General features: G+C 47.4%; 1 protein-coding gene across 1 annotated transcript in view; it reads right to left on the bottom strand.

Moving 5' to 3' along the window:
* Positions 1 to 7,546, bottom strand: part of CLCN5 (chloride voltage-gated channel 5) — a 50,158-nt gene extending 42,612 nt beyond the window's left edge. Inside the window, exon 1 of the mRNA XM_056859410.1 lies at positions 7,473 to 7,546. The gene's annotated coding sequence lies outside the window, so the exon portion shown is untranslated. The remainder of the gene's footprint in view (positions 1 to 7,472) is intronic.
* Positions 7,547 to 20,748: the final 13,202 nt, after the last annotated feature.

Genomic DNA, 20,748 nt, shown 5'->3' with positions numbered 1-20,748 from the left:
GAAGAACACAGAATGAGGAGGCTCCGCTTGCCCAGTTCTTTTCCTGTCCAATTATGGTGTCCAGTCAAACAGGTTTTACAATGTTTTAGGTTTTACGGGGTTTTGTAGTACTTCAAAAACCTGTCTGTCCGATGTTGACACTGGAATAGGGGGGGAAATGGACGTGTGCACCCACAGAAAACTGGCTCTATCACATCAATGCTCTGAAAAACTATAATATGTACATAGCGAACCTTCCAGAGATGATGTAACTTTTTTCTGCACTTGAGGCTCTCTCATGGACTCCTCTGTGTACAGAACAAGATACAAGCCTCACAATTTCAGAGGCATTTGGTTCTAGGCAACGCAGTTCTAGCCCGAGCAAATTTCAAGATTAACCACGGCAGTAATTTCTGCAGAGATCACATGAACACATGAAGCTGCCTTCTACTGAATCAGACCCTCAGTCCATCAAAGTCAGTACTGTCTACTCAGACCGGCAGCGGCTCTCCAGGGTCTCAGGTAGAAATCTTTCACATCACCTGCTTGCCTAGTCCCTTTAACTGGAGATGCCAGGGATCGAATCCGGGACTTTCTGCATGCCAAGCAGAGGCTCTACCACTGAGCCACGGCCCCTCCCCACAGTCTTACGGCCAGAGTGACTGGCCGATTTAAAGAGGGAAATTTTAACATTACTAATCTTACAGCCAGATGCTAATTGTCTTATTAAAAATATACATCTACTCTATTATTCTTCTGCGATTATAATTGTTATTATTACTGAACCTCAATATGCTTAATTATTATAATTAAACATCAATATACTGATAAAATAGTTTCCATTTTTCATGAAACTGTTCATAGTTCTTGTTGCTACTTGCCATAATAGTCATTTTAGCCATGGTTGAATATTCCATTAGTTTTTCCTTCCATTCTTCTACATCTGGGAGGAGTGCCTGTTTGTGATTTGGAAACTGATCTGGCCGCCAGTTTGTTATCTGGCTGCATTCAAGATGCTGCTCATTTACCTCCACAGCTGGGACCCGCAGTTTTGGGGGACTGGCGTCACACACTTCTGTCCAAGACACAGATGTATATGTTAAACTCACAATGCAAATGTCATGACAACTTCACTTGCAGCCCTGAAAACTGGCACTTACAAGAATATCTGCTAGCCTGGGAGGAAATGTGTTGAGAACTGTGCCAAGAACTGGTCTTATTTATAAGATGTTCTTAATGTTCAGCACATACCAAAGACAAAAACCTGTACGTAATATTCCCATTTTGCAGATGGGTAAAATAAAGCTAAGTGGAACAACCCACTGGAGCCAGCATCAAGCCACTTTTTCCCAGGTCCAAAACAGCAAGCTGCCAAGTACTGCAGTCTAGATCTAGGCTACAGAGGCAGTGTTTAGTTTGATTTCATTAGACTACTTGCTCTTCTTATCGCCTGTGATCAAACTGTAAACTGTCTCCCCCTCCCGCACAGAGAAACAACAAATCAAGGTCCTACAGCTAATCCATACATAAAAAACACAAAACCTGATTACTAGCACAGAGAGGAAGGCATTTAATCCTCACACTTCTCCTCCCCTTTCCCAAGCATTACTAAAATTATGAACCAAGGTTTGCTTTGACTTTGTTTTCCAAAAAGAAAATACACTTTGTTGAGATGACGAACTTCTACTTAGCTATACATATGCACTTGTTCTAACAGCCCTGTAAAGGTGTGTGTGTAAAGAGCCGTCAAGTCACAGCCGACTTATGGCAACCCCTTATGGGGTTTTCAAGGCAAGAGACTAACAGAGGTGGTTTGCCAGTGCCTTCCTCTGTATAGCAACCCTGGACTTCCTTGGTGGTCTCCCATCCAAATACTAACCAGGGCTGACCCTGCTTAGCTTCTGAGATCTGACGAGATAAGGCTAACCTGGGCCATCCAGGTGAGGGCTCTGTAAAGGTAGGACAACATTAGTATGGCACACAAAATGCCAAGACTAAAAAATGTAGTTTGTTGGAAAATGGCAAAGAAAGAGTTAAGAGGCAGACATTGTGGATTGTTCTCAGAGGTGAACCGCTTCAGGTGTTCTTCCCCACTGGTTTTAACTTGGTCAGCTGCATTCCAGACCTTGGAAGACAAATGTCAGGGGACAGAAAACGTTTTTCCAACTCCACCCAACTTCCTTGGAGCCATTCCTGCACAGGGCTGGAAAACAAAACCGTTCAAACACCCAAGCTCCAGCCTTCAGTTTCTAGGAGCTTGGTGAACAGGCACCTGGGACCCTTCCAGCCCTGCTTTAACCTAAGACACTGTTGTGTCCATCCTATTAATTAAAAACAGTAAAAAGTCATCTGAAAATTACACACCTAAACCCTTTGAGCACAACATCATGTTTTCCCCCCTCTCTCCTTCCCCAATGTATTTTTAAACCAAATAAGTGCATCCATATCTTAGCAAGCAGCACAGGCCACTCATAATGGGAAACGGGGGGGGGGGAGGCTAGAAGCAGCTGGAGCCCAAGCCGCAGGAGGACATTGTGCAATGGTGTTCTTGGTGTCTGGTGCCAAGCGCCCACGAGCCTGCATTGGCCATGCACGCCCCTGGCCTGCATTCTGTGGCCAGGCTTTCCTCCTGTTGGCTGGGTACCACCTGACAGGCAGAGCTGCCAGCCCACAGTGAGCAAGCTGCAAACAGACACGTCACCCCACACACCCAGGCCGCCTCGGCTGAAGCAGACCTATTATCCCTCCTGCATCATTACATACCAAACATTTTAACCCTATGGTATATGCCCACGCTCGCAACTAGTTTTGTGGACAGCCAGCCAGAGGGGAGGATCCAAGGCCCAGATTTCCCATCTGGGTAGCCTGCAAAGGAATACAACGGCCACCAGTTCCTCGGGCAGCATCACAGGTGATGCCAGGACAGTCATGCCAAGGGCTACCAGTTATTGAACACACACCACTCCCTATAATTTGCAATTAGGAACCCATCCCCCCAAAAAGTGGAGGAAGGGCAGCACATGTAAATTGAGAGAAACAAGAGAAGATCGGCCTTAAACTGTTACCAAATCAGGTTCTCATGAAAGAGAAATCAAGAGAAGCCTTCTGCATTTCTGTTTTAAAAGAGGCAATGTTTTCTGGCATTCTTTTCCTGCATGGAAGCTCGTATCAGGGCGACAGTTCAACACCCTGCTCATCAAAGTGCTTGATTCAACCACCTTAACCAAAACAGGATATTCCAGTAGAAAAGAGCAAGAGTCCAGGACCCCTTAAAGGCTAACTAAATTTCTGGCAGGGTATGAGCTTTCGTGAGCCACAGCTCACTTCTTCAGATATTCTGAAGGATATTCCAGTCCTCCAAACTGAATCTTACCAGAGCTTTTCAGAGACGCAAGGATGGATTGGAGTGAGTTGATCCCGGTGATTGAAAGGGGTTGGTCTTGACATGCTTGACAGAAGCTGGCAAATGTAAAGGCCTAACATTAAAGCTTTCCTGCAGCTCTGTGTGTTCTCACTTTCCTTGAATGTATGAATGAACACAGTAACTGGGATGCTATATTGACACTGTGCTAGTGTAGTAAATCATTACTGCTGCACAAACAAATCTTCTGGCACATCAAAACAAACAATGGGGGTGAGCCATCGCAACTATACAATGAGCCAAGCTGTATGGAATCTCTGTGCACTTCTTCAAACCAAAGCCCCAAAGCAAGGCACTCTGCTTCGCCCCCCCCCCCCCCCAATAAAAAAACAGGCACACTGTCAGAACCTTCCATATCAGTTGGGGACCATCATCACCAGGCATTTCCAATTTTTTTTGCCATCAAGTCACAGCTGACTTATGGCAAACCCGTAGGGTTTTCAAGGCAAGAGACTTGAGGAGGTGGTTTGCCGTTGCCTGCATCTGTGTCAGGACCCTGGTATTCCTTGGAGGTCTCCCATCCAAATTCTAGGCAGGGTCAGGGCTGAGTGTGTATGACTGGCCCAAGGTTACCCAGGAAGCTTCCATGGCGCGAACGGTGATTTGAACCTGGGTTTCCCAGGTCCTAGTCCGACACCTGAACCACTACATCACGCTAGCTCCTAGGCATCCCCATAGCCTTACTATAATCTGAGAACATGATGCCAAACTCTTGCACCCTCCCCACTGGGAGACACAGGCCACTGTACAAGCCCCTAACACCAATTCCTCTTTCACATCCTTTTTGATGGGAAACTTGCACAACCCCCAGCCTTCCCGGAACAGTCAGGGAGTAACACGCTTGTACTTTGAAAGAGAACAGTCCATTTATTGATTGAAATTTTACTCCACTTTCAGACAAAAATAAAAACAGATAAAATGGTTTTCATTATTATACATTTATTTGTTAAAAGGGGGGAATTTTTCTCCTGCACTACAAGAAACTACCATTAGAAGATTGTGGGGGAGGTAGTTGTGAGTTTCCTGCATTGTGCAGGGGTTGGACTAGATGACCCTGGGGGTCCATTCCAACTCTATGATTCTATGATTCTAAGACACTAGCGATATTGTGAGATGGGGCATGTGCCAAAAACCCAAATCTTCCCCTTTTGGGAAGCTTACAGTTCTTGCTAGACAGCAGAGATGCAAATCTTTGCTTCCCCTTCCCTAAGCCTTATTAAGTAGCCCGGCCATTCCCTAGGAATCCCGGTTCCAACCTGAGAAACGAAGTATAAAGAAACTGCACCAGAATCCATGATCCTTCCTTTGACCACTGACTAAGCAGTAGGCTCCAGTAGGATGCTTCTCCCCCCCTTATAACACTTTTCCAACAGAGCTCTTTGTTGCCTCCTTTTCCTTGGAATCAGCAATTAATGCTGTCGAGCAATTACTCCTTACTTCTACAAGAATCACACCTTCTGAGAGGTGATACGATAACTATCTTTAAATACTTGAAGGGCTGTCATATAGAGGATGGTGCCAAGTGGTTTTCTGTTGTCCCAGAAGGTAGGACCAGAACCAACGGGCTGAAATTAAATCAAAAGAGTTTCCATCTAGACATTAGGGAGAATTTTCTAACAGAGCGGTTCCTCAGTGGAACAGGCTTCCTCATGAGGTGGTGAGCTCTCTTTCCCTGGAGGTTTTTAAGCAGAGGCTAGATGGCCAACTGTCAGCAATGCAGATTCTATGACCTTAGGCAATTCATGAGAGGGAGGGCATCTTCTGGGCATGGTGTAGGGGTCACTGGGAGTGTGGGGGGAGGTAGTTGTGAATTTCCTGTATTGTGCAGGGGGTTGGACTAGATAACCCTGGTGGTCCCTTCCAACTCTATGATTCTATAAGTATGCACAGGCAGAACTGAAAGTTCAAGAGGTGCCCCAAGCATGGGCCTACGAAGCCGGCACCATCACTTCAATGATGCAAAACTCCAAGAACAAAACAGAAGGAAACCCCCATCAGACTCTAGCTTTTGCATCTGTTTCTTCCTGGTTCCCTTTCATTATTTTCCTCGACCAAATCATTGTTCTGTTAAGCGGCTTTTTCTGTGGGGGAAGCGGTGCATAGACAGTTCAATGCCATTTAAATCAAGCGCCTGCCTGAGCCGCAGAAGTAAATCAGGCACAACAGAAGAGTCTGAAAAAGCCGGAACTCCAAGTTCTCTGGGAACTCCATGTTACCTTCAATATCAACCCCATGATCAATCTCCACAGCCTCAGCTAACTTGGAAATTTCTGGGTCAGAAACATGCTAAAATGCTGGCAATCTAACATTTTAAAAAGACTCACGGAGAACGAAGAAGATGGGAAACCTGGCCTACAGGGCTGACGAGGAACCTGGAAATTACTTTTTTCCCCAGGGAACTGCTACAGTCACTGGAGGCTTGGGAAAATGGGAAATTAAGAGCCCTGCTGGATCAGATCAAGGTGGGTTCAGCATCCAGTTTTCTACAGCAGCAAACCAAGGAAATTTACAAGGAAGGTAAAAGACAGCAGCTCTCTTTGTAACCAGTCTTCTAAGGCAGACTGTCTCTGACTTTGGGGGCTTTACTTGGCTCTGGTAGCCCGCAGCTGACGACAGACAGCTCTTCCTTCCTGAACTTGCTTCCACATGAAAGTACTTCAATCAATCAATCAACCATCACTTTTATTGGCATAAAAAGGAATAATCAGAACAGTCTAAATACATCCAGCTTCAAGTTTAAATTTTTTACATTTAAGATACAAGCTCCCTAATGCTTATTGCACGTTGTAGGAATTCTGCTACCCGATTGGTTATGTCTAGGTTCTGGTTATTCAATAAAAACAATAATTTATATTTATCAGACGACTCCTTCTTTTTACTTAGCAAGGGTAATAAGAATTTGACCCGGATTTCTGCATACAAAGGGCAGTATAACAAAACACGAGTAACAGTTTCAACATGAGCATACTCACAAGGACAGAGTCTGTTCATATATGGAACTTTACGATATCTCCCCTCTCTCAGCGCTGAGAGCAAAACGTTAAACCTGGCCAGCATAAAAGCTCTTCGTTGATGCGGATTAGTTAAATGATAAAAACACGAAGCAACTTGGTTCAAGCAAAAGGGAATTTCCATACTCAGCGGGGAGCAGGTTCTCCTAGCCGCACTCATAAGTTCTTAATTCACAGTGGGTAGCCGTGTTAGTCTGTCTGCAGTAGTAGAAAAGGGCAAGAGTCCAGTAGCACCTTAAAGACTAACAAAAATATTTTCTGGTAGGGTATGAGCTTTCGTGAGCCACAGCTCAGTGAGCTGTGGCTCACGAAAGCTCATACCCTACCAGAAAATATTTTTGTTAGTCTTTAAGGTGCTACTGGACTCTTGCCCTTTTCTACTCATAAGTTCTTGTCATACTAAGATTCTCAGTGACCTATAAATACAAAGAACCATGGCGAATTAGATAATAAATGCAAAGGGGAGTATTAGAATTTTAAATGGACAGAGGAGGAGGGAGGGGAAGTTACAGAAAGTATTATAAACATATGAGAAATGTTTTTTTTCCTATTAAGACAAATGATGATGAAATTAACTGTAATATTATTAAAAATAATTCAAAACAATTAAAAAAAATAAGCTCTTGTCATGAAAGTACTTCTTCTTGGGCTGCGACACTGAACGGTGCAGGGTAGTCGGCACAAACCTCGCTCCGCAGGCCTGTCGAGGAGCTCTGTGGAGGGGTGAGGGGGACATAGGTGGCGTGTGGGACTGGGGGTGGGGGCACAGCCCGCTAGGACAGCCTGGCCGGGATCTAGTGGGGCTGAAGGAGGCCGGTTGCACGGGCTGCCCTTGTGTCCTTAGGGGGAGTCCGGGATGAGGGTCTCTGGGATACCCCAGAAGGCAAGGAGCGCTATGGGGCACGACAGGTGGAAGGCTTAGGTGACAGCCCCGTAACCTGGGGCCCGTCTTGTGAACCCTGCGGGACAGTCACTGGCGTCCCTGGCAGCTCTTTTGCGGGTTCTTCCATCTCGACAACCTTACCCTGAGCCCCACTTTCCGTGCCCCCCCCCCGGCTCACCTCAACGGGCGGGCGGCCACCTGCGAGTCGAGGGCGGCGCCATTCACACGTCCGCGGAGTTCGTCATGTGATTCCAACTGCCACCTCCGAGTCTCTTGTTCTGCGCGTGCGCATAAGGCTTTCGGGAGGGGGCGCAGCCGCAGTGCGCAAAGAGTGCCCGGGTCGCCATCTTTAATTCGGGCTTCCAGTCGGGACTCATGCTTCTTCTTCTTCCCTCCCTTCGGGTGACTTAGCTAGTCGTCGCTAAGGGAAAGTCTGGCTGAAGTCGGGGACAAGGGGACGGTGGGATTGGATGAATGAAGTATGACCGGCAGAAGCCCAACAGGTGAAGCTTCCCCTGTGAAGTTTGGCCTGATGAGCTTCTACCTGTTTGTCAAAAGCTTGGGAGGAAAAGAAGCCACCCCCCTTTAGGGAGAACTTGTATTCGACTCCCCCCTCCTGGCCAGTTGTGGCATCGGGTGGGAATTGTTTTAAAATAATTTTAGTTACACATTTTAGTTTAAAATAATTTTAGTTACACATCCCAATATCATATTGACTATTATTTAAACGTACATTTTAATAATAATATTAAAATAATATCTTGATTCATGTTGCTATTATGCTGTGTGGAAAGCTTCAGCAGCAGCAAATGCCAGCCCTGCCTTGAAGAGTCAGCTGAGGAGACGGGAACAGTTGTGACATTTGCTTTCTCTCTTGTAATGGCTGTGCGAGTTTGAAACTAAAAAGCAACACAATCATTGGTATTCATACATTGGTATTCATAACACAATCATTGGTATTCAGTGCTCAAAGCACTTCATGCACTTGGTTACAACAACCCTGCAAGGAGAACTAGCAGTATCATCCTTATATTGCAGAATTGAAATGGTGGTGAGGTAGAGTGACTAGCCTGCTAGGGCCATCTAAGAGAGCCAGTGTGGTGTAGTGGTTAAGAGCAGTGGTTTGGAGCAGAGGACTCTGATCTGGAGAACTGGGTTTGATTCCCCACTCGTCCACATGAGCGGTGGAGGCTAATCTGGTGAATTGGATTTGTTTCCCCACTCCTACACACAAGACCAGCTGGGTGGCCTTGGGCTAGTCACCCTCTCTCAGCCCCACCTACCTCACAGGGTGGCTGTCGCGGGGAGGGGAAGGGAAAGTGATTGTAAGCAGGTTTGAGTCTCCCTTAAGTGGTAGAAAAAGTCAGCATATAAAAACTAACTCTTCTTCTTCTTAAGGCTTGTGGCTGACGTTTGAATCACAGATCTTCCAGCTCACAGCCCATTCTCTTGCCACAAGCTGTAGAGATCAGACCAGTATCAACGCCTGAACATCTTTATTCCTCAAATCAGGCCCTGCAGACAAGGCCAACACCCGCTGCAAGAAGCAGGGCATTTTCTGCTGTGGCCCTGTTGTGGAGGTACAGCTGGAGGGATTTTTCCTTGTTGTACAACCTTCCTTTTCCACTTGGCCTTTGGCGACCTCTCTTTAGATGGATTAGGGGAGGGGCTCTGTGTGCAATATTTAAATTGTTTCAGAAATAAACAAGAGTTGTGTGGTATTTTGAAGACTAACGACATTTTATTCCAGAATAAACTTTCCTGGACTAGAGCCCATTTCTTCAGTCACAATAACTGGATCCTGTCTGTTCTAGGGACTTCCCATCAAAGGTGCTGGGTTCTCCTTTTTGTCCCCTACTTGTCCAGGGGCCTGATTGTCTGTCTGATTTTCCCTGAGTCGTGTCTCTGTCCTCCTTTTCCTGGGTACTGATCTTCATCTGTCACTCCATTGGCTGCCCATCAGTTACCAGCCACCACATGCAAAGCCCTTCATGGGGTTGGATCCTCATATCTGAAGGACCACCATTCCTGAAGGATCACAACAACAGTTGATCCTGCAAATGGGCAGGATCAACAACTTGCTGGTACACGTGCATTCTCTGTTAAGGCCTTATGGGATGGCTTGCTGGAGAAAGTCAGGAATTCTCCCATGCTCCTGGCCTTCTGCAAACGATGAAACATTTAATTATGCAGGAGGGCATTTTTATAAAGGATTTTTTTTACCATCAAGTCACATCTGATTATGTCGACACTTGGTGGGGTTTTCAAGTTAAGAGATGTTCAGAGGTGGTTTGCCATTACCTGCCTCTGCATTATGAGGCTAGATGGCCATCTGTCAGCAATGCTGATTCTATGACCTTAGGCAGATCATGAGAGGGAGGGCATCTTGGCCATCTTCTGGGCACGGAGTAGGGGTCGCTGTGTGTGTGTGTGGGGGGAAGGTAGTTCGGAATTTCCTGTATTGTGCAGGGGGTTGGACTAGATGACCCTGGTGGTCCCTTCCAACTCTATGATTCTATGACCCTTGTATTCCTCGGAGTTCTCCCATCCTAATACTTGCCAGGGTGGACCCTGCTTGGCTTCTGAGATCTGATGAGATCAGGCTCTCCTGGACTATAAGTACAGTAAATAAATCCTCACCATGCTTTCACCCATATTCCCATTACACATGTTAGCATAACTAGTGGAATGTATTTTCTTGATTAGATTGTTTATTTGCGGCCCTTGGCCAGATAAAACAAGATACATGGACTAAAATGGTCTTACCCACAAAGGTTTACAGTCCGAGTCTTATCCTGTCCTGAAAACCTCCAGACTAACAAAGACTACAGTCAACAATAGCCATGCAGATTAGCTTTGGATTTCACACATTAACAGATCACTTAAGGATACAGTGGTTCCATATTAACATACCACACCCTCATTAGCACATTATCTTGATACTTACAGGACAATGATTAGCACATTACCTTTGATACTTTTTGCAGGACAATGATTCAGCTCAACCCAACCCCTTTCTGACTATAAATTACTCTTCCTACACACTTGACACTGAGAGACACTGTCCTTCAGTGTTACTCCTCTGAAGATGCCTGCCACAGCTGCTGGCGAAACTCAGGAAAGAAAATACCAAGACCACGGTCACACAGCCCGGATAACCTACAAGAACCAATGAACTCTGACCGTGAAAGCCTTCGACAATACGGTATTTTGGCGACGGTATTTTGGTCACGTCATGAGACGACAAGAGTCACTGGAAAAGACAGTCATGCTAGGAAAAGTTGAGGGCAGCAGGAAAAGAGGAAGACCCAACAAGAGATGGATTGACTCAATAAAGGAAGCCACAGCCTTCAGTTTGCAGGTCTGAGCAAGGCTGTCAAAGATAGGACATTTTGGAGGACTTTCATTCATAGGGTCGCCATGAGTCGGAAGCGACTTGACGGCACTTAACACACATACACATTCTTTCCGACATTCTCCTGTTTCTCCTGATCATTTCGTATGCTTTGATATGAGCTGCGTTGAACGCCTGCCGTCAAAGTGGCCGATAAGTGCTTAAATTAATTGCAGGATTGTCGGTTTAGCTGGCTCTCGACTGAAGAAGAAAAGGCGCTCTGTGACACCCCTCCCGCAGTGTTTGAACGCTCAGAAGAATAGAACCGGGGGGGGGGGCTCTAGAAAGTTGCCTGCGATTTCTCGCAGTGCCTCGTCTGCCTTGGGATCCTCCATCCGCTAGGATTATAATCCCTTTGGCTGAGCTCTGTGTGCGACTCCTGCGCAGACTGCAGTGTAGGATCTTCGGGAGGATTCTTTGCTGCTGCTGCTGCTTTTTAAAGGTCACTATTATTCAGGTTCAGCGTTTCCTTCGGCCAGTTCCGAGCAGCTCCCCGGCCAGGGCTCGACGCTGACCGGCTCCGCACCGGCTAGCCTCCAGCGCTCCCTACCGGGCGCAGAGGAGCGTTGCTTCCTCTAGTGGCAGAAAAGAGAAGCCGAACCGACGCCCTTGGCGCGCGCCCAGAAATGCACGGGACTCTTGCTCCTGTTCCTAAGGGCTTTCCGCATGCATCAGGAGAAACCCTAAGAAACTGGACTCCAGCTGCTAGCGGTCTTGCGCTGTTTGCAACGGGACAGGTTGTGTGTACCTAATCTTCTTTCTCTTGGCTTCGCCCTTATGTTGTGAATATCCAAAGAACTAAAGGAGCCCACTGAATTACACGCAACGATTATCAGTCCACAATAGTCAGGCTGTCAAGAAACGGAGGGGGGCGTTCGATCGCTCGGCCGAAGGATTTTTGCGAGTTTGCAACAGAGACTCACAAGCCTCTTCTGGTTAAGGGAGCGCTGGTCGATTCCCCTGGCGCTACGGTTGCGGCCAGGATCCAGACTGCGGCTTATTGTTGATTCTGCAGGCTGTCTGTATACGGCCGCCTGGATGTTTGGGTTAAGACACCGGATAAACGCATTCAAAAAGGCAGAATAAACCGAGTAGATTATTATCTCACGTTACTGCTTGTGCATTTCTGCATCATTATGGGGGAAAGTGTTGAGGGCCCCTGGACCCCAAAAAGCAGAGGCCAAGGCCCCGCCCACCCATTGCAGCTAGTTGAATGGAGGCCAGTGACCATGCCCTCCCCAATAAAAGAAGAAGCATTTGGCTGTCGCTGTCGTGCGTGCATCTGACCTCACCCCAGTTGACCGGTCGTTAAATAATCCTTCTCATTCATAAAATATTGTTAATCTGCAAAGTGCTTTGCCTTCGCCACAACACTGCAAGACAGAATCATAGAGTTGGAAGGAACCACCAGGGTCATCTAGTCCAACCACCTGCACGATACAGGAAACTCACAACTACCTCCCCCACACACCCCCAGTGCCCAGAAGATGGCCAAGATGCCCCCCCTCCCATGAACTGCCCAAGTTCATAGAATCAGCATTGCTGACAGATGGCCATCTAGCCTCTGCTTAAAAACCTCCAGGGAAGGAGAGTTTACCACCTTCCGAGGTCGCGGTTGTTTCCATTTTACAGAAAAGAGGCTGAGACAGGGGGGACGTGCCTGAGGCCTCACGATGGAGTCTTTATCAGTGATATCCATGTCAAAATATTTCAGACCTCCGGCAGCCTGCATTTCCGATTAACTCTTTTGCATGTGCGAAACTAACGCATGCAGCCTGCAGATGGCGCCAGACGGATTTCTTTCTTGCGCTGACCACGTCGTTGACTTTGGTTTTAGGCGAAGGGAGACCTCTCCGCACCGCGGACAGCCGGCTCAGCTGTGCCACGTGGCGGTCTTTGGAGCTGGCGCCGCAGCACGCTCCGATCACTCTCCTCCCCCTCGCGACGTGTTCCGCGCGTGTACATGCAGCGTTCTCACGTGAGGTTTCCTCTCGCGCAGGTACCTGTGCCTTGATGGCTCATCGTCGGCCGTTCTTCTGTTTTGCATGCAGTCTACTCGCGCCGAGCGATGCTGCAGTCCTGTTCTGGGATTGAGACTGAATTAAAATGGTGTTGGGAGTATTTAGAGTGTCGGATTGGCTCTAAATACTGAGCATTATTAAGCTACCTGGACAACCAGGGACCAGAAGAGAGAAAAAGAGGCAGTGTTATGGTTTTGTTCCCTGCTTTATTCACCATCAGCCACTAGAGAGTCAGTGTGGTTAAGAGTTCAGACTAGAATCTGGGAGATCCAGCTTCAAAGCCCTGTTCTACCAGATCCCTGTTCTAACTGCTGCTGCAGTGGTCTTGTTTGGGGGCTTCCTAGAGGCACCTGGTTGGCCGCTGTGTGAACAGACTGCTGGACTTGATGGGCCTTGGATAAGCCTTTCTTATGTACCATGGAATCTTGCTGGGTGACAGACCAGTCATACACTCCCAGTGTAATCTACCTCACAGGGTTGTTGTAAAGATAAAATGGAGGAGAGGAGGGTTCCCAATGGAGAGAAAGGGGAGGGATAAATGAAGTAAATAAATAAACCTGCTTAGGATTGCTCTCCAGATCTTGCACATGAGCTGTGTGAATACATGGAATGCCTAGTGAGAAGCTGAAAGTGCGCAAAGAAGCTCAGGGGCAACCCTGCCCCAATCTCACAGAGCTCAACAGAGGATGAAAATGACCACCTTTCAAAATAACGTGGCATGTACCTTGCAGCAGAGCTGTGGGAAGAAGGGTCAGGTGAGAAACCATCCTCTTGCGCCTACGCACTTCAGGCTGTGTGGCAACATACTGGGAATCCACACACAACACACCAGACTTAACTGATCCTGGTGAACTTGGCAACTGAGCTGGATTCTCCTTGTCAGGGAAGCCCCAAGATGCCTCCCGTTTCAGTTAGCAACTGGGCCTGGACCACCTTAGCTTCAACAGGGTGGCTGTGTCACGTGCCAGAGGGCACCTTGATATTTCTACAGCTGGTAACTGGGGAAAATATGATGCTCCCCCAACTCTAAAAGGTGACTATGGGCAGCACATCACAGCTGGAAAATGAGTGGGCACACTTCTAGTGCACAAAAGATACCAGTGAAAGTTTTTCTGTTCCGTATAGGTCATGGGGGACAGCCTTACTCATCGGGTTTTGTAACTTCCTGGCTGCATCAGACGAATAATGACTTAGAACCGTGGGGCTTAAATCGGCATCCTCCTGCTGACGTGACGTCATTAAGATCCAGACGGCCTAACTAGGCAAGCGCTGGCTTCCAGAAGCAATGCGTACAAACCAGTACTCCTTCCATGGTAGATCCTCTGCAATTGGACCAGATGAACCAATGCCTTGCTCATGCTGGGGGCTAAGCTAGTTTTCCCTGGTCCATTTCCTCCCCCCACCTCACCCTGGGTTGAGTGGGGCTTTCAAACGAGTGATTCTCCCACAGACATTCTGTGGTGGGTCTGGCCCAGGAGGGGTTGTGTAATGGGCCCCCTTGCATTTGGCTCTTTTCAGCCCCTAAGCTGCTCTCACAATGGGAACTTTTCCCCACAATGTTTAACTTTGGCCTACTTTTCTGTAGCTGAAACTCCTTTGGTGCCCTATCTCTGAAAGATAAACAGTTGTTTACTCCCTTCTCTGTGATGGCCGTTTAAAAGTCGGAAAGCTGCCAACATATTTCACTTTTCTTTTAATTTCATTTTGTCTAGGCTAAATGCCCTCTCGTTCCTCCATCCTTTTCTTATACAAGTCAATCCCCCAGACAGCTTTCGCCTGCCTCTTTTCCTACCTGTATTGGCGTCTCACTCAAACTCAGCACACAATGCCTGAGGAGGCCTGCCTGGGATATTCTGACCCCTTAATGTTGCTTACTAACCCTTGGAATTGGTGCCCCACATAGTTCTGGGATCCAAGCCACCATCTCCCAGATGATGAAGAGGAGGAGTTGGTTTTTATATGCCAACTTTCTCTATCACTTAAGGAAGAATCAAACCAGTTTACGATCACCTTCCCCTCCCCTCAGCAGACACCCTGTGAGGTAGCTGAGGCTGAGAGAGCTCTAAGAGAGCTGTGACTAGCCCAAGGTCACCCAGCTGGCTTCATGCGTAGGAGTGGGGAAACCAACCCGGTACACCAGATTAGCATCTGCTGCTCATGTGGAGGAGTGGGGAATCAAACCCAGTTCTCCAGATTAGAATCCACGGCTCCAAATCACTGCGCTTAACCACTACACCACGCTGGCTTTCTCACGCTGATGAAGTGAGGTTTGTTATTCCAGAGGGAGAGGCGTGTTAGTCTCTGGTGGCAAAACCAAACAGGACGGCAGTGGTGTCTTAGCAAAATGTATTCCTACATAAGCTTTCATGAGTCAGAGCTCACTTCATCAGATGCAATGGGGTGTACATGCATAGGAGGCATATTTATAGGTAAAGTGTCAAATAACAGAAAGGTGTCTAACTTGGTTTCCCTGTTGTTTAACAGAGTTTCTCAGGCTTTGCTTCCTGCAGCCTCACTAAAATAGGGGCTGGGGAGAAAAGGGGAAAGGTTGTGAGTCCTTTGCCCTCATTACTTGACCAACCTTGATTTCTAGGAAACACGCTAATGATCTTGCCCAGATTCCAAATTCCCCTGTGACTGTCTAACGACAGAACCATGTGACTCCCAAACATGTGCCCCAGTACCACCCTCCGCTCTGTTTACATGTTGCTGAGCAGCAACTTTGCAAAGGGGAAATGCCAAAATAGAAGCAGTGTGGTGGGGTGACACGTTGGGAAGGGGAAATGTCACACGCACACACACACACACACACCCCGTGAGAGAATTGCCAGTCTAGAGCAACACAGAGGTTGTCATCAGCCCAAGCCACTCTGAGACATTATTGCTTGTACAATGTGGGTAAAGTTTAGGTTGATTCTGGGAAACCCAGGTTCAAATTCCTGCTCTTCTTGGAAACTCATTGGGTGGCCTTGAGCCAGGCATTCTCTCTCAATCTAATCTTCCTCACAGGAGGTTTGTTGTGAGGATAAAGTGGAAGAGCAGAAATTGATGTAGGTATTTATTTACTTCATTTTTACCTCACCTTTCTTCCCAAAGTATCTTACATAGTTCACCTCTCCTCCATTTTATCCTCATAATAACAACAACCCTGTGAGGTAGGTTAGACTATGCAAGACTGGGCCAAGGTCACCCAGCAAGCTTCCATGGTAGAGTGGGGAATCAGACCTGGGTCTCCCAGATCCTAGTCTAACATTCTGACCACTATACCCTATTGACTATTATGTAAGCTGCTTTGGGTACCTATTGGGGAGAAAAGTTGGCTATAAATACATAAAAATAAAATAAATTCAAAGTTTAACATATGAGTTAACAGAAAGAATTTACTGTCACATGGTATGATGAAGGCCTCTAGTACAGATGGCTTTTTAAAATGGTTCATGTAGACAAATTTATGGAGGAGGAGGGGATGTGGAATGGTATAGTATAGCCCAATCTCATCAGATCTCAGAAGCTAAGCTGGGTCAGTACTTGGAAGGGAGATCTCCAAGGAAGACCCAAAGAGGAAGGCAATGGCAAACCACCTCTGCTTAATTACTTGCCTTGAAAACCCTACCAGGGGTCGCTATAAGTTGACTGCAACTTGACAGCACTTTACACAGACATGTGGAGGAAGAGGAGGCACTGGCCACGATAGTTAATCAGGCACTCCATGTATCGAGGCAGTCTACCTCTGATTACGATGCTGGAGACAATAGCAGGCAGGTGGTTGCCACCTTGGAGGCCTGCTTGGAGACTTCCTAGAACATCTGGGCAGCTGTTGGGTTCAGGATGCTAACAGAGATGGGCCTTTGACTTAAGCTGACCAGACAGTTTGCACGCTAGGATTTTTCAAGGGCAAAACAGAACACACACACCCCCACTTTGAGATTGCCAGTTCTAGAGTCTGCATGATGAAAATATGTTCATTTGTGTCAGTAACATGCACAGGTAGGAGAGCTGACAGGTTTCTAGCAAATCTAGCTGACCCTCTTTGCAAATGAGGTTGCTGACTTTTGCCCTGGTCCTTCCAGAACTCCAGCTGCTGCAAGCGGATTGGCTTAGGCAGGAAGATTCCTCTTGCCAGTCTCTGCCTCTGTTTCCCCTAGAATTTTCTGCCCATAACAGACGTTTATGCGCAGACCTTTCACATACAAATCTTCCTTAGGCCTGCTTTTCCACCCTAGGAAAGACTTCACCAGATGAATCTCTGCCTGCGTTGCCATTGTAAGAGGCACAGGAGCCTGCCAGAAAAGGGGGGCAACTCTCTTTAGAGGCAAGGATTCTCGGCAGTCCCATGACAACTGTGCTGCTTTTGAGGAGTGCTATCTCCCCCCTACCCCTCCAGAACAAGAGGCCCTGTCTTCTGGCTTTTCTGGTGTGTGCCTGCAATCGACTTCCAACCATTTGCATAAGAGCTGTGGAGACCACCAAGAGCCCAGATATGAGGGATGTCCCCCTCATATCCTCCTCCCTACCACAATTGCTCTGTGCATCCTTACAGCTGATTCCCAGGGTCTGTTTCAACTTCCTTTGCACAATGATAGCCAAACAATGCAGGGAAGTGACCCAGCAGGATAAAGGGGGACAGGATGCCAGGGCAGGACAGGCTGCACAGAGGCAGCATCAGAACCCCTGGATGCTTCAGAGGTGAAGTCATTCTCCTACAAAGACGGAGGAGGAGAGGAGAAAATCTGAGCTCTGCCCACCATCTCTTCCCACAACAAGCGGAAAGGTTGCTGCAAATATACAAACATTGAGGCCTGACAGAAGGAAAGCCATCTGAACCCTATGCGGCAGCCATGACAAAATATCTTTCCCATATGTACAGTGTGGCCTTTGAACACTACATGTGCAGGGGAGAGAAGAAGAGAAGAGTTTTTTTTATATGCCGACTTTCTCTACCACTTGAGGAATCAAACCAGCTTACAATCACCTTCCCTTCCTCTCCCCACAACAGACACCCTGGGAGGTAGGTGGGGCTGAGGGAAGAAGAGGAGGGAATGAGAGGCTGCGCTCAAAAGCCTTACCGATGTGTGCATGTTTTTGTAACTCGAAAAAGTGTATAAATTAGATCCAAACTTTAAAATGTCAGAGGAATCGCTCAAAGTGGAGCAGTTTGACCATCTGCTTGTGCAGATACTGCCAAGATCATTGGGCTCCTTCTGCCAAGAGCCCTTACTCTGCCCCTCCTTAGAATGGCAGTGGTCAATTTAATAGGTTGATAACTGCACGCATCATATATGGGAGACATATATAAATCAGTATTACAACTAGAGTCCATCTTACCAGATGTTTGAGTAATTGGTAATATATTATATAACCTATATACATGCCTGGTTTGATTTAAACTGTTCGTATATGTATATATTTCTGTAAATGTGTGCAGGTTTTACATGGGTTTCAATTGACCACTGATGAAGGCCAAACAGGCCGAAAAGGGTCTGGCAGGTGGTTATAGATATCAACCTTAGGGAATGCCATTGTGCTATTTTAATGTTTTTAAATAATTTTAATCTTGATAGCGCTTCTAATAAATTGTATATGGATTCATTCTACCCAACCTTGGGTAAGAACGAACAGCAGGGCCTTCATCCTAGACTTCTTCTCAAACCCAGGAAACATGACCTAGAGATACGCTTTTTTTAACATGGGGTTCACAGGAATATCACACCCATACTGCAGTGCAATACATACAAGTTTCTCGTTTGCTAGATTTTGTTTTGTGGGATGATATAATTAACACTGAAGTACATAGCACTGTTGTCTCATCATAGACTCAACAAGAGATGTATTGATTCTTATAAAGGAAGCCACAGCCCTCAATTTGCAAAATCTGAGCAAGGCTGTCAAAGACAGGACATTTTACAGGACATTGATTCATAGGGTCGCCATGAGTCGAAAGCGACTTGATGGCACTTAACACACACACACACACATAACACTGTTGCATCCTTAACGCTCATTGACCGGCCATAACCCAGTCACACCTTGGCTGTTATGACCTTCAGATACAGCAGGGTGCCGACAGCAGGCATAGAGGGGTACCCACTGCCAGCAGTGCCTGAGTTTGCAGCAGCTGGGGAAACATAACTGCTGGCTGCCAGCGTGCGCCCATGTGCATGATCACGTGCAGAAAACATAGGGCTCACATGTGGGGACGAGGCGCAAGCTGCCTCCTGCACTAACTGGAAGGGCCCGGCTCCCTAAAAGCCTGCCCGTGGTCCAGTTAGTCTAGCTGTGGTCCATATCCCTGTGTGGGATTCCCCTGCCGTCTCATGACATTTGTCATCTGGGAGGCAGCAAATGCTGAGCGAGGAAGAAACTGTGACACACACGAAGCTGAGTGAAAGGGAAAGAGAGGCTTCAGTTTCTCTTCCCTTTCCCAGCCAAGTAAGAGAAGTGGCTTCTTCTGGAAAACTCTTAAGAGGATCTGCTTGCTTCCCCAGACTTCTCGGACTATCGCTTCCTGAAGGCACGCAGCATCACCAGCCTTGAGCGCAAGGTCACTGAGGTGGAGCGTAGTTTCCCCCCTTGCAACACATTTGGTTTGCTCTCCCTTCCTGGAGCAGCAGGCGGTTCAAGGCAGACTGTCCCTTTTTGTTTGGAAGAAAGAGAAGTCCACACTGGGTGACTCAGTAGTAACCTCATCTCCGTTTACAATATTACAGGGTGAGAAGGTATTGTGGAAGTGCAGAGGAAGTACACAGACCAGCCATGATTAGGGTTGCCAACCTCCAGGTGGTGGCTGGAGATCTCCTGCTATTACAACTGATCTCCAACCGATAAGAGATCAGTTCACCTGGAGAAAATGGCCACTTTGGCTATTGGACTCTATGGCATTGAAGTCCCTCCCCTCCCCAAACCCCGCCCTCCTCAGGTTCTGCCCCCAAAACCTCCCACCGGTGGCGAAGAGGGACCTGGCAACCCTAGCCATGATCTCCCCCAAGCCACATCTCTCTGGTCTTCCCAAATCCCACCAATGGACATTTTTTTCCAGTCTGTCTTGAACACATTCTTTCAGAATAGGGAGGATATATTGCAAGGTGGCTGTGGGTGAGGACCCGTCTACTGGCCTGACACGGCCAAGAGTCAGAAGCCAAGCCCAGGGAGAGATGAAACGCCAGCCATTCTCTACTTTGCTCAATACGGCAGCATGACACACACCATGACACCAGTCTGGTACAGGCTCTCCCCAGGGATGTTGCTGAGAAAGCTGAGCTGCCTGGGATCAGAAATGCACACCAGACACACCCCACAGTATAAGCAACACTCATCCTGGCCCTTTCCCATGGGGCCGCCCCCAAAGCATCTTTTATGAGAAATGAGTGAGACCAGTTTTCATTACTGCTCACCATAAAAGCAGACACTGTACCGTGGTAGATTTAAGTCTCCAGATCTTTCACAAAATGGTACCTTTCTCTCTTGAAGCCCCTAAACAAGCAGCAGTCCCACCTCAGTGGATTTCTTTCTCTTCTGGGACTCTGAGTGGGGAATGCCGAAGATCGTTTTTTCAGCAAGCCAGTGCTTTGCTGGGTGGATTCTGTACAGTCTGGGGCACATTTGCAAGATCACTGCACACAGACTAGTGACTTCTCAGCACCTTCTACTCAGAGGTTTGTAGCCCAGCTACCTGGGGTCACCTGGTTCATTCTTCAAGAGTGGGGTGCAATTTTTATTCCCCGAAAGGGCCTCTGAGTGCAGATGCTATATCAGGCATTTAGCTGGCAATGTTTTCCCCAAGACCTGGCTATGCAAAGATAGGTTAAAAAAAACTATCTGCTGCTGAACTCCTGTGTGTTAGGCACAGACGCCTGCCAGATGAAAAAACCACAAGCCCACAGGTAGCTACTTCCTTCCTGACACACTTGTGCTGCACAGGAGAGCAAAGCAAGACATCAACCGGGCTGGAAAGAGACACATGACAACATGCACAGACAGGGAGGGGGGAAATAAACACTGGTGGTGTTCCACCCAGCAACCAAGTTGTGCACTGAGCAAGC

Source organism: Euleptes europaea, chromosome 13 (assembly GCF_029931775.1).
Source record: "Euleptes europaea isolate rEulEur1 chromosome 13, rEulEur1.hap1, whole genome shotgun sequence".
Classification (NCBI taxonomy): domain Eukaryota; kingdom Metazoa; phylum Chordata; class Lepidosauria; order Squamata; family Sphaerodactylidae; genus Euleptes; species Euleptes europaea.
The sequence above is the reverse complement of the archived record's forward strand: the minus strand, read 5'-3'. Positions and strand labels throughout refer to the sequence as shown.